The following is a 13,335-nucleotide window of genomic DNA, read 5'->3' as shown; positions in this document are numbered from 1 at the left end:
TGTGCTTTCGTAGGAAAGGCAGAGCGAACATGTATTGAATGTTGATCATTTCAGTTGTGCAGGTATTATCAGATATAATTTCCCAAACAACCCCCTGAAGTAGGTAGCAGGGAAGAAGCTGAGGCACAAAGAGGTTAAGTAAATGTCTCCAGGTTACCCTGCCAGTAAGTGTCAGGCTCAGGATGACAATCCAGAGCCTGGATATCTTGCTAAGGTATATATGGCCCCTTCCCCCCAGATGATGGGATTTTTTTGAGGGCCTGCACTATGCCTTATTAATCTTTTTATTTCCCAGGAGCATATAATAATGGCTGGCCTACAACAGGCACTCACAAAGTGCCTCTCAATCTAGGAAAAACCCTGTGTTTAAACTTTAAAAAAGTCACACAAAATATTCAATCTTCATCTAAAACTTGTCACTACACAGGTTAATTCACTTGCTTTCTTCCCCCGAGGAACATTTTCATACTTCTGCCCAGACAAGGTATCTAAAGCCTAGATGACATCAGGAACTCAATGAAAGTAACACGTGCACTAAGATGAAGCTATGGGGTATGGTCGTCCCTGACCTCTCTGAAGGACAGCAGGGTCCTTGTTGTGAGGGCGTTCTTTCAACACAGTCCTGATCACCCATCCACTTCCCCCTTGGCATTTTCATTTTCCTGTGGGTGCTCAGGGAACTCAGTTCTGCCTATCACTTTCAGGAATAATTCCAGGATTCAAGACCACAAACACTAGGCAAGATATTACCAGTCTTTCTCCAACTTTTTCCTGGCAAAGACCTGTGGACAACCACAGGTTCTCTCTCCCACCGTCCTTTAACAGAACCCCAGAATCTTTCTCAACAAAGCCACTAATAATGGATTGGAGTTGACACTCTAAATGAAACATATTTGCCATCACAAGCAAATATGTGTGTGAACAAAGCATTTGGAGAAACCCCCTCTGGCAAGTCAGCCCCGCAATAGCTGTAGCAGACCCTGCCATGCCCTGCCCATGTGTCCCTGTCATTACAATTTCAGTGTGCACTTGCTGGACTTCAGCTGCAAGCACCTGCTATCGGAACCCACGTTGCCACCTCCACACAAAAGGCTGGAGATGCTGGGGATTAACAATAAATGGCCATGTGGCTGCTGGAAGTTAGTGTATAAATACCCCAGCTTCCTCACCCCTCAGATGTCAGTCCTTCTTTTGAAAGATTCTGGTAGCCTCATTAAACAGGAGGCTCACGTCTGACTGTGAACTTGCTTAATAAGGAACCTTTATTCGCTTCTTCTCCTTTTCTGTCTTACTTCTCCATTCCTCTGCTGCTGTTTTTCCTGGAATCACCTCCCATATGAGCTGCTTGCACTGAGGGTGGTCTTAGGGTCAGCTCTTGGAGGGACCAAAACTGAGACAATGGTTATATCAAAAGTCTGAGGAATGGAGTCCCAGAGCTGCCTGAGCTATGTTCAGTGTTTGTGGAGAGATTAATTGCTTCTGAGGGGAACTCGAGAGTAGGGCTGAGAACATGAGAGGGTGAGAGGAGAGTGGGGCTGACGTATGGGACAAGGAAAGAAGGGATTTATTCAAGAAATTGGTTCTGCTGGAAGCTCAGGAACACGGAGCAGCAGCAGCAACTGTGCAGAAGAGAAATGCATGGAAGGATGGGAAGCCTGCCACTAAATCAGTGCCTCCTGGGAAATCGTGAAATCTGATTGAAACAGACATCCATACAGCTCTTTTTGTGCTATGCTCTTTTCTTTTGGGGAATTTGCATATTCCCTGATTAAAAAGATAGACATAAAGTGTCTTGAAAAATATTAAGAAGTAAGCCATTGTACAAAGCCTTTTGTTTTGAATAGTAAGAACCCTATTTTCTCATTTCCTTTGGAAATCTAATTGAATATTCCTTATGAAAAATGGCTTGAGGATAAGCACTTAAAATACATTGCTTCTAGCTATGCTCCTGTTTTCTTGTGATTATTTACCTACATGGAAATCACATAGATCATGATGATGGCCCTATGACTTACCAAGTGGAAGGGTATTAAGGCTATTTTCATTCACTATATTGAATGTGCTATCATTTTTCCTGTAAAAGAAATTATTTAGACCCAGATAATTACCCAAAATTCACTAGATCTTTTGACATAAAAGTGGTAAAAATCTTTTAAGAATAGGTGATATGGGACGCCTGGGTGGCTCAGTTAAGTGTCTGACTCTTGATTTCAGCTCAGGTCATGATCTCAGGGTCCTGAGATTGAGCCCCGCATGGAGCTCTCCGCTCAGTGGGGAATACGCCTGAGATTCTCTCTCTCACTCCCCCCAGCTCTCTCTCACTTGCGCACACACCTCTCTCAAATAAATAAATAAAATCTTAAAGGAGAAAAAAGAATAGGTGATGTAGAAAGACCAAGAGTAGAGTAAATTCAACAAGAATCAATTGCTATGAGATTTATGAGAAGTGAATAAAGTTTCATTATCAAGCAAGTTCATAGTCAGACGTGAGCCTCGTGTTTAATGAGGCTACCAGAATCTCTCAAAAGAAGGATTGACATCTGAGGGGTGAGGAAGCTGGGGTATTTATACACTAACTTCCAGCAGCCACATGGCCATTTATTGTTAATCCCCAGCATCTCCAGCCTTTTGTGTGGAGGTGGCAACGTAGGTTCCAACAGCAGGTGTTTGCAGCTGACCCCAGTTTGTCTAGCTTGGTGTTCCTTGTCTTTTCTGCTGTGGGGAGGAGCAGACCCCAAAGACTTTATTTGTGCAATGACTGGGACATGTTAGAATGGGCTCTGGCTTGAAGAGAAGCAAAGAGGAGGCAATGAAAGGCAAGAATGGGGTGCTCAGAGTTACTGAGTCCATCCCCCTGCACTACCCACCCCCCTGGTCCTGAGCAAGGCCTCTGCTCAGGATCATACTCACACAGTCTGGGAATAGTCAGAGTGTCCAGCTAGGATGTGCTCCAGCTAACACATGGTGCAGGAGAAACTTGAACCCAGGACTATCTGGACCAAATCTTGCCCTTTCTTCTCCATAGTACAAAAGATAGAGAGAAAGCTGTAAAAATCCCACTCAAGATAGACTCGGTGACAATGTGCTTAACCCCAAAGCACTGATGAGGGTGTGCTCCATGGGTGGGGCAGCAATGCCCCATGGGGACAATATGGAGGAGAGGGAAAGGGGAGGGCACACCCCAAGGGGTCACTCTATGAAGGATAGAGGGAGACGTAGGGGGGACATGAGGAGAAGGAGTGCTTGGCTACTGGCCTTGGTTCTAATGCTGTCTGGACATGATTTTCCACACAGGTGATGATCCAGCAGTGACAGGTGCACAACAGATCTGGCCAACCCCTCAGGACTCCTGCATTCACCCACCAGCTCTTTCTCAACTTCATAACTTTCTTTGTTCACACCGTCCCACTGCCCAGAGCATCCTTCCCATGCTCTCCACCTGGCCGGCTCCTAACTCCATTACCTAGCTCAGGCATCTCCTTCTTCTAGAAGCCTCCCCAAACCTCAGGCCTGGACTCTGTGCTCCCATGTCTTCCATATTAGCCTGGAGTACCAATAAGCATTAAGTGGACATTGTATCTTTTAATGTCTGTCACCTCTTATAAGTTGTGAGCCCCTTTAGGCAGACACAGTGTCCCTTCCATTCTTTTAGGCAGTTTCCACTTACTCTTTGCTCAGTAGAAGAAAATTGTTCTTCCAAATGCTGCTCTTTTCTGTCATTTTCTTAAACAACACAGTTAACAATGCTCATGATATCAGTAGGCATTGATAGAAGGATCTGGGCAGAACACTTCACTCACAGCCTGCTTCTTTTACCCATCTCTCAGACTGGGAGATTGCCATGAAATGTTGCCCTGAAACGTTTGACAGTCACTGTGACTCCCCAGCTGCTGTCCAACTTGCACTGACTTTGGTCTGGCACTTCACAGTTACACAAGGCAGATGACTGAGGCCCTAAGGGGGACATTCAGGCATCCACATTTTTTAAATCTTCTCAGATCATTATGATGGGCAGCCATGGGTGGGTACCGTTACCTCAATCTAGTCCCCTTGGTCTGCCCAGTACTGTCTGTCAGACTGTGAAGTGAGACTGTTTTTCTTTGCTGAAGGACCTGGACCATTTCAGAAGGGAACTACAATGTTCTTAATGTTCCACATGCCCTGATGGTGAATATTCTGCCTCAGTCCCCATCAGATATGACATCTGCTTTCGCCTCCTGAGGCAAGGGTGATGAACCCTAATCCAATGTGGGTGGACAGACAGCCCCAGGACTTCTTTATTGAGAAGGATGGTGCAGGGTATACCCCTGTTCCCCTGCAGTGTGGGAGGTCAAGGGCGCCACAGTGTCACGGAGCTCCATGCAGAAACTGGGCTATGCTTCGATTCTGACAAAAGGAAACCCTGAGTTACAGATTTTCCTCCTCACTTTTTATTCTCTACTTTTTGGTGAGCATTACTGCACAGGGTGCCATTAAAATAGCTGAATTTGGGGGGCCTGGGTAGCTCAGTTAAACATTTGCCTTCAGCTCAGGTCATGACCCCAGGGTTCTGGGATCGAGCCCTGAGTAGGGTTCCCTGCTCAGCAGGGAGCCTGCTTGTTTCTCCCTCTCCCATTGCCCCCCCACCCCCAGCTCATGCTCTCTCTCTCTCTCTCACTCTCAAAAAAAATCTTTAAAAAAATAAAATAAAATAGCTGAATTTAGTTCTCTATCTCTGATAAAAAAAATTTTTAACTGGTATGAGTTTTTAGGCTCCTTGGGGCTCCCTGTAAGCTCACAGGACTGTCCTTCTCTCTTAAGCATTCCCGATTACAAGTCTTACTGCATTACATAGCAAATAACTGCGTGATCACCCCTGTGACTTCTAAAATGAATACAGTCTACAGAATGGAAAACCCTGCCAGATGTCTGAAAATAAATTCTGTAAGCTTCTGGGTTCTCTGTCATGTCCTCTCATGTGGCTGCAGCAAAATGGTCAGATAAGCTTAGAAATGACCAATCTCTGCTTCCCTTGGGCTTTGAAAAGAAACGTGGGCTTTCAAATCACACAGACCTGGGGGTCAGGCTGGGTCTTGCCATTTACCACACGCAGAAGAAGGGCTTCCTTTAGCCCTTTTAAAAAGTCTGTAGGAAATGTGGTCTTACTGGTTCCCTTGGGTTTGCCCTTTGGGAGTGCCAACCTTAGCACAAGGGGGTCCCATCCATCAGCCGGGGTGGGACCATCTTCCTCTAGTCATGGACTATGTGCTGGACTCTGCTGAGTCATGGCCCACTCTCCATTGCACAGAATGGAGAGACACTCCTCCCTGCAGGCGCCTCAGAAGAGAGGGGGTCAAACAAGCCTCCTGTCCTTCCTGCCTCGTGGTTCTCAAACTTGGCTGCACGTTGGAACCACCTGGAGACTTTCAAAACATCCTGATCCCAGGTCCCATCCCAGATCAATTCAATTCCGGGGATGAACATCAGGCATCAGGACTTTTTGTAAGCTGCTCATGTCATTTCGGGCTGCAGAGCTTAAGTGCCTCTCTTTAGATCTAGTTTCTTTGCTCTTCTCAAAATTCTTGATCAGATTGTGCAGGTAAGACTTTTTCTTTACTAAGTATTGAGACCACTTCAGAAGAGAATTGCAATATGATAAAAGAAAGATTAAACTTCTTGTTAATTTGTACTTCACCTGAGTCTCTCAGGAAGGCACTTGAAGACCCATCATGAAGAAGAGGTCTCCAATTCCTGACCTTACCACTCTAGCAGTCATGGTCAAAGGACATCCTTACTAGAGCTCTCCATCCAAAAGTGTATGTGCTGCTCTAGGAGAAAACCCACTCCCATTCACAGGGTGGCTCCCATGTCCTGGACCCATCCTGACAGCCTCCATACTTCTTCCTCCCCTAGTTATTCTCAAGTAGCTCCTCTGGTGCTCCATCCGGGGACAGTGGTGTATCTGTGGGACATACATCTTACAGCAAAAGAGAAGATCCGTGTCCCATTGTCTTTCAACTTATGTGAACTATATAGGTGTGCTGGTCTCTATGACCAAAGGATCCATTACAATCAGTCAGTGATACCCCAAATAGGAGATGTAGTATTTGGAGGATTGTCTAATCTAATAGTAAGATAGCAATCCCAATAGTTGTGAGATGTCTTTTATGCTTTATCTGGGTACACCTACCAGGACTTGTTGAATGCTTACATTTCCCCGGGGTGGGCATGGGCAGCTCTTTTCACATCACCAGATTAAAAAAAAAAAATTGTAATAGAATTTATTTTTTAGGGGTACCTGGGTGGCTCGGTCGGTTAAGCGTCTGATTCTTGATCTCAGCTCAAGTCCTGATCTCAGGGTCATGAGTTCGGCCCCAGCATGGAGCCTACTTAAAAAAAAAAAAAGAATTTATCTTTTAGAGCATTTTTAGGTTTACAGAAAAATTGCACAGAAAGTACAGTTTGCAAATACCCCCTTTCCTCCCACACAGTTTCCCACTATTATTAACATCTCCCATTTGTGTGGTATACCTGTTACAACTAATGAACTAATGTTGATGTGTTATTATTAACTGAAGTCCATAGTTTACATTAGGGATTACTGTGTTGTACATCCTATGGGTTTGGACAAATGTGTAAGGACACATATCCCTCATTACAGTATCGTAAGGAAGAGTTTCACTGCCCTAAAAATGCCACCTATTTCATCTACTCCTCCCTCCCCTTGTACCTCTGGTAACCACGGATCTTTTTTACTGTCTCCTATAGTTTTGTCTCTTCCAGAATGTCCTATAGTGGGAATCATACTGTGTGTAGCCTTTTCCTACTGGTTTCACCTAGCCATATACATTTAAGCTTTCTGTGTCCTTTCATAGCCTGATATCTCATTTCTTTTCATTGCTGAGTAATATTCCATTATTATCACAGTGTGTATATCCATTCGCCTGTGGAAAGACATCATGGTTTCCTCTCAGTGTTTGGTAATTATGAATAAAGCTTCTTAAAACATTTGTGGGCAGGTTTTTGTATGACATAGCTTTCCATTCAGTTGGGTAGATACCTATAAGCACAATTGCTGGATCATATGATAAGACTGTGGTCTGCTTTGTAAGAAACTGCCAAACTATCTTCCAAAGTGGCCATACCCTTTTTCATTCCTACAAGCAATGAATGAAAGTCCCTGTTGGTCTACATCCTCACCAGCATGGGGTGTGGCCAGTGTTCAAGATATTCACCATTCTAACTGGTGTTTAGTGCTATCTCATTGTTGTTTTAACTTGCATTTTCCTAATGACTTATGATGTGGAGCATCTTATTATATGCTTGCTCACCATCCATGACTCTTCTTTGGTGAGGTGTCTGGTCAGGTCTTTGCCCATTTTTAAATTTAGTTGTTTGCCTTCTCTTGTTGTGTTTTAAGAGTTCTTTGCATATTTTGGATACATATAGTTTGCCTTCTCATTCTCTTAATGTGTCTTTAACAGAGCCGTTCTTAATTTCAGTGAAGTCGAGCCTAACAGTCCTTTTTTTCATGAATTGTGCTTCTGGTGTCATATCTTAAAAAGTTATCGCCAGCTCAGTCCTTTATAACTTTCATAGTTTTGTGTTTTACATGTAGGCCCATGATCCAGTTTGAGTTAAGTTTTGTAAAAAGTATAAACTCTGTGCCCCAGATTCATTTTTTTGCATGTGGATGCCCAGTTGTTCCAGCACCATTTGTTGAAAATAGTATTTTTTTCTCCATTGAATTGCCTTTGCTTTTTATCAAACGTCAGTTGACTACCATGGTGTGGGTCTATTTCTGGGCTATGCTGAACCCCCTTTCCCTGCCGTGTAAGGAAAAGACAGTTTGGCGAGATTCTGTATCTTTTTACCAATTTTTGTTTTATAAAAGTCTCATCTCAGTAGATACTTAATTCTGTTCTTGTTTCCTTGCTTGTTTTAAAGTCCCTCTCTTTTCCACTTCACTGGGTTTAAGGCCTTGGGGAAGAAGTGAGTTTATTTGATATCTGTTTCCTCATCTACGGAATAAGTATGATTATTCAGGCCTCGTAGGGTTATTCTGGGGAATAAATGACATAATATATCTAAAGTTCCTGCGAAAGAGATGCTGGATAAACAGCAGTGATTCTAATTCCCATTATGAGAGAGAATGAGTCATGCCACATTCTAGTCATAGTGACACCTCATTTTACATTGAACTTGGGGATAGAATGCCATGTATGGAATCACATCACAATACCCAACATATATTAGATTCTCAATGGACATTTATTAGATTTAAGTCGAACTGCAGCAAAACATTTAATCAGGTAGTTCGTGTCCCTTCAGAATGCCCAGTGATGCCTTGCATTCATCAAACTTGGTTAGCCTTGTCAGGGACAATGAATGCTTTTGTTGGGCTAATAAATAACATTAGCAAGAGCTGGGTGAAGATTTTACACTACTCCTGAATCTCTGGTCCCCTTGCCACCAAGTGGGCTGTTCCAAATTGAAAGTCGAAGCCACGAAGCCACTTTCCAGCTCTAGGCATATTCCTTGAATTCACTCCCAGGAACCACACCCTATGTCCTTCAGCACATGTCTCTGATTCTACCTTTTCTTTAGTTTCTTATTTCAGTTCCCATGGAGTGTTTTTTTTTTTTTTTAAGATTTTATTTATTTGAGAGAGAGAGTGAGTGAGAGAGAGAGAGTAGGAGCAGGGGGAAGGGCAAAGAGAGAGGGAGAAGCAGATTCCCCGCTGAGTAGGAAGCCCGATGCGGGGCTGGATCCCAGGACGCTGGGATCATGACCTGAGCTGAAGGCAGATGCTTAACCCACTGAACCACCCAGGCGCCCCTCCTATGGAGTGTTTTTAAGCACCCTCTTCTCTAAGTCTTTCCTGCTTTCTCCTGCACTCTCCCTCACAGTGAAGCTTCTTATAGTATAAGGAGCTAGCATCTCTCTGTGGCTGCTTATGGGGAACTCGGGGAAGTCATAGGAAGTGATGGTCAAGGACAGAGTTCTGGGGTCTGACTGTCCCCATCTCCATCCCAGCTCTGCCACATACTGGCTGCATGACCTTGGGCACTTGAGTTGACTTCTCTGGGTCTCTGCATCTTCATTTGCAAATCGAAGATGATAGTCATTGTGCCTTTTCCATAGGATCGGCGGCACATTGAAAGTATTTCACGGGAGTAAATTGCTTGGTGTAGTTCCTCTCTTACGTCAAGATCTTAGCAACCATTACTGTCATTAAGCAAAACAAGGAAAGGGCCTCTGTGTGACATTGTGACACTTTCAGACTATGCCCACACAAGTGTCAACATTATTCGTACATACTGGACAGACAAAATATTTGATGAAAATGTAACATTTTTAGCTGGAAGGGATTAGAAGATCAAGGTGTCTGATGCTTCCGTTTTGGAAGAAAGCACAGGCGAGATGTTGGGGCCATGCAAGGTCACACAGGGCTAGGATGCCAACTCAGGCTCTCCCAGCACAGCTAGCCTACATCCCACCCCAGGACAGCCGGGGTTCCTCACCCATCACTGCTCAAACCCCTGTCAAGTCCAAGGCACAAGTATTCCCCGTCTCCCCTCTGATTCTAACCACTTCAGACTCACCCCAATGCCATGGTGTTGTATTGTTTACTCGCTTACGGTGTTGACTTCATCCCCTAGAATGTTCTCTGGGACAAAGACTATTTCTCCTTCCTCATTCCTCTGTATCACTAGCCCAGTACAGGCATAAGGAAAAGTTACACAAATGGCACCATACCCACAAATTGTTTAAAACTTGACAGGTGTGGTGGGGGTAAGACAAGAATCTACGAACCCAACAAGTGACTCAAATAACCATAACCCGGTGCCATTCAGGAGATGTCGACAGAGCGCCCGAGTTCCAGGGAGGCCTTAGCTGTCCTACAAATTGTGGCTCTCGTTCTCTCTTTGGTGTTTCTGCACGGACACTGAGCCCTTGGGAATTGCTGTCTTTGTCACCTCTGGATGTAGCGGAAACAGGAAACAAGTGGCAACTGGCTAAGCCCTCAGCTGTCAGGTGGCTAAGCAGCTGCCGCAGGCGAGGCTGGCCAGGAAGCACCTGTGCCTGGCAGGGAGAGAGGGGGCGCGGGCCCCTCAGGAATGCTGTGTACTGAGGTGGACTTCTCCTTGCTGGCATCTTCTCATTGTCTACAGATAAATATGACACTGCTTGTTGCTGATCCTCTTGGTGGCCATTTTGGGGGGGAGGGGGCTAGTGCCATCTCAGTTAACCATCCAGGCTAGGGAGTGAGGTCTTCTGGTAACAACACCCCTCAGTAACTGAGGGAGTGTGCACGTGTGCAGAGGCCCCGTGTCAGCAAGCCTGCCCCCTCACACAGGCACACCCGTTCTGGTTCATGCTTCCATCTCTTACTCACTTCACTTTCCCAACTGCCATCTCTCCAGTCTTCTGATCAGAGGAAACCATTGCAACATCATCAACATATTTTTGAAGGCCTCATAAGAGAACAATTTAGTTTACCTGTGGTGACTCTGAGGCAACAGAATCTTCTTGAGAGAAACCAATGTCACTTCTCAGCAAATCAGAAGAGAACAGAATCCTAGAGGAAAAACATTGATTAGAAACTAAGCAATTGCCCTAATTCTGGAAAACAATGGGGGAATTGTTAGCATAATGGGCGGTTAAAATGTAAATGTCAAGTTGCCTACTAATCCCTTTGGCTATCCTGGTTGAATAAACAAAGCGGAAAAGGTAAAATTATTTTTCCTTTTGAAATCCGAGCTTGAAAGTTAGCCAGCAGAAAACCCCGGAAACCATAGAGAAATGTGCTGAGTATTTGGTTTATCAACCAAATTTGCTGTCCAAAACAGAGATTGGACCATATCTACACGAACTTCAGAAGCCGTTTACTTTTCTCTGTAGTATGTACATAAAAAGCTTTTTATGGTGCCATTTTTGGAGGGCTCTGGCTTTCCCAAGCTTGCGCTCTGGGCAAGAAGTTAGGTCCTGGTGGTGTAGATCAACTCAAGAATGTTCATATGCCGCCTATTCAGGCATGGGGCAAGTTACCAAACTATTTTTGCCATACTGTAGCAAATTCCAAATGGTCCTGTGGTTCAATCTTTGGATATATCTGTTCTTTCAACTTCTTGTTTCTTTTGGATTCTCTAAAGAACTAATAATAGGCACAAATTAAGTACTTACTCACTTTGCAGGCAGCCAAGAGATCCAGGTACCCAGATTTTAGCACACCACATTTACAAAGCATTGCACATTTTCATGCTAGCTTGTATTTCAGAAATGATTTGTTAATAGGGAGACAAGATCCTGGCCAAATCAAACTACCATGTTATGACTTAATATATCCCAAATCTTTTTTTTAACTACGGTTCTGGTATTTCAAGAATAAATCTTGATCTCAGGAAATTTATAGCCACTTCGGAGATTTCAGAGAACAGGATCATGTAGATGAAGTGTAGGCAAGGATTGCAAACCCAGCCACCTGGCCCAGTCTCTCCGGGACGCTGGAGGGAAGGCCTGTGGCTGTGAGCACCTGGCGACGGTCATACTGCCCTTCTCAACTGCCACCCAAACCAAGGAAGTTTCTTTCATGTCCAAACTTCAGCTGGGAAATGGTATAAGCAGCTCCTAGTGATTTCTCCCTCCATTTTATACATTATGCTATTATTCAGTTTTTCAAAATTCCTTAGTAACTTCAATCAATATCTAATTATTTTTTTTTATATAAGCTGGAACAGGAAATGTGATGGGCTAAAAAAGAACTAATGAATGCTTTTGTCGTTGTTATTGTTGTGTTTGCCTTCAGAGAGGGTTGTGCTGGGGTTGCAGACAGGTGAGGGCATTTGCCCAGTCTTTCCAGGCCTGCTTTCTAGGGCCTTCTCCGAGGAAATGCCATGCATGGCAACCATCTCTAACTGCAGAGACAGGACAACAGCTTGTCTTCTCGCGTTCTGAAGGTACATGGCATTTGTTTATATCTTTACATAGGTATTATACTACTTAAAATTATATGCTCAACATCGAAAAGTATGCAGTGCCTCGAGTTTGACTTCCTCTGCTTTAAGGGACCGTCATTACTCTTACGCAATATCTGGTGACTATCAGGTCTCCACATCAGTGTAAATCCTCAAAAACTCTTTCTTAAATGACATTGACAGACTGACCTTTGAAGTTTTCAGGACTGCAACAGGATTTCAGCCGAAGGGAATTTCACAGCTGGAGTTGTAAAACCTACTTACTTTCAACTGCCACACAGTATATATTCGAGTTCTATTTTTCTAGCATATCAGATGCTGATAAAAAGATGGAGTTCTCATAATGCTCATTGAGTTTTATGTGTTGAGCAAAAGGGCACTACATTATCATTTTTAACTGTGAATGCCAAAACATTCCAAATGAAAGTCCAATATGATTTTTTTTATGGGATGCTCACACATGTCTCAGCTTCATCTGTCTTGGGAGTTTATCAGCACACATCATAAAATATTCCCTAGTGGGCACTAATGCCAATCTAATGGTGCCCGTGGTGCACAAGGTGGTAATGTTCATGGTGCAATATTAGAATACTGTTTAGGGAACAGCTAGATACATAAAGTTTAATTAATTGGAGAACAAACTTCTCAAGCTCTAAACAATTTAATTCTTTGCTGGCTAGCAGTGTAATAACTGCTTTCCAAGCAGCACACTCTGAGGGAGGCCATGCAGGTGATGACAGTGACAATGAACACAGCCTCTCAGAATTTCTGGAGCCTTGAACTGCCCGCCCTGAGCAATAATTCCCTGTCCCTTGCCCCCACCACTTACACTCCTTCCCTCTCCTGTGTCCTGTGCCCATTCAAGCCTACTCTTTAGGAACTATTTGCTGTCCACGCCACCCACCCTTCACTACCAGGCATTTATTGAGCACCTACTGTATGCCAGCAACCTGGTTCCTGACTTCTTGGAGTTTACAGAACAGCACTGGTCCTCTTGAGTCCTGCCCCTGGTCGCTGCTCGCCTTCCCCTTCCTGCATCCATAACCAGGCCTGATGGACACGGTGCAGTCTTCCTGGTCACATGGAGAACAGATGATCTTGCACAGCTGCTCTGAGCCTGAAGCACCTCAGACTGCAGGCTTGAGTCCCCTCCCTGCTCACAACTGCCCAGCCTGCAGACCAGGCAGGACCCCAGAGGGATTGACATGGTCTCCAGTCCCAAGGGAGCTGGGCTGCCCTCCCATTTCCAAGTCAGGGCCCAGCTGCCCTCTTCAAAACTCTGAGCTTCCATGGAGGTAGAGCAGCAACCCAAGAGCAGGGAGGCTCCCTTGAGACCTTTGCTACCCCAGCTGAAGTCGTTCAGTGGGTTATTTCTTTT

The 13,335-nt window shown here is 44.5% G+C and overlaps 1 long non-coding RNA gene across 1 annotated transcript; it reads right to left on the bottom strand.

The window, feature by feature from the left end:
* Positions 1-6,274: 6,274 nt before the first annotated feature.
* On the bottom strand, positions 6,275-13,092 carry LOC129046165 (uncharacterized). The gene is made up of 3 exons (XR_008506969.2): positions 12,894-13,092; positions 10,483-10,561; positions 6,275-6,365 (listed from the first exon to the last, which is right to left on the bottom strand). It is a non-coding gene; the product is annotated as an uncharacterized LOC129046165 (long non-coding RNA).
* Between the last annotated feature and the right edge of the window lie 243 nt (positions 13,093-13,335).

The sequence above is a fragment of the Mirounga angustirostris genome, unplaced genomic scaffold, assembly GCF_029215605.1.
Source record: "Mirounga angustirostris isolate CCGP_5_RB_7025 unplaced genomic scaffold, mMirAng1.0.hap1 SCAF_14, whole genome shotgun sequence".
Taxonomy (NCBI): Eukaryota; Metazoa; Chordata; class Mammalia; order Carnivora; family Phocidae; genus Mirounga; species Mirounga angustirostris.
The sequence above is the reverse complement of the archived record's forward strand: the minus strand, read 5'-3'. Positions and strand labels throughout refer to the sequence as shown.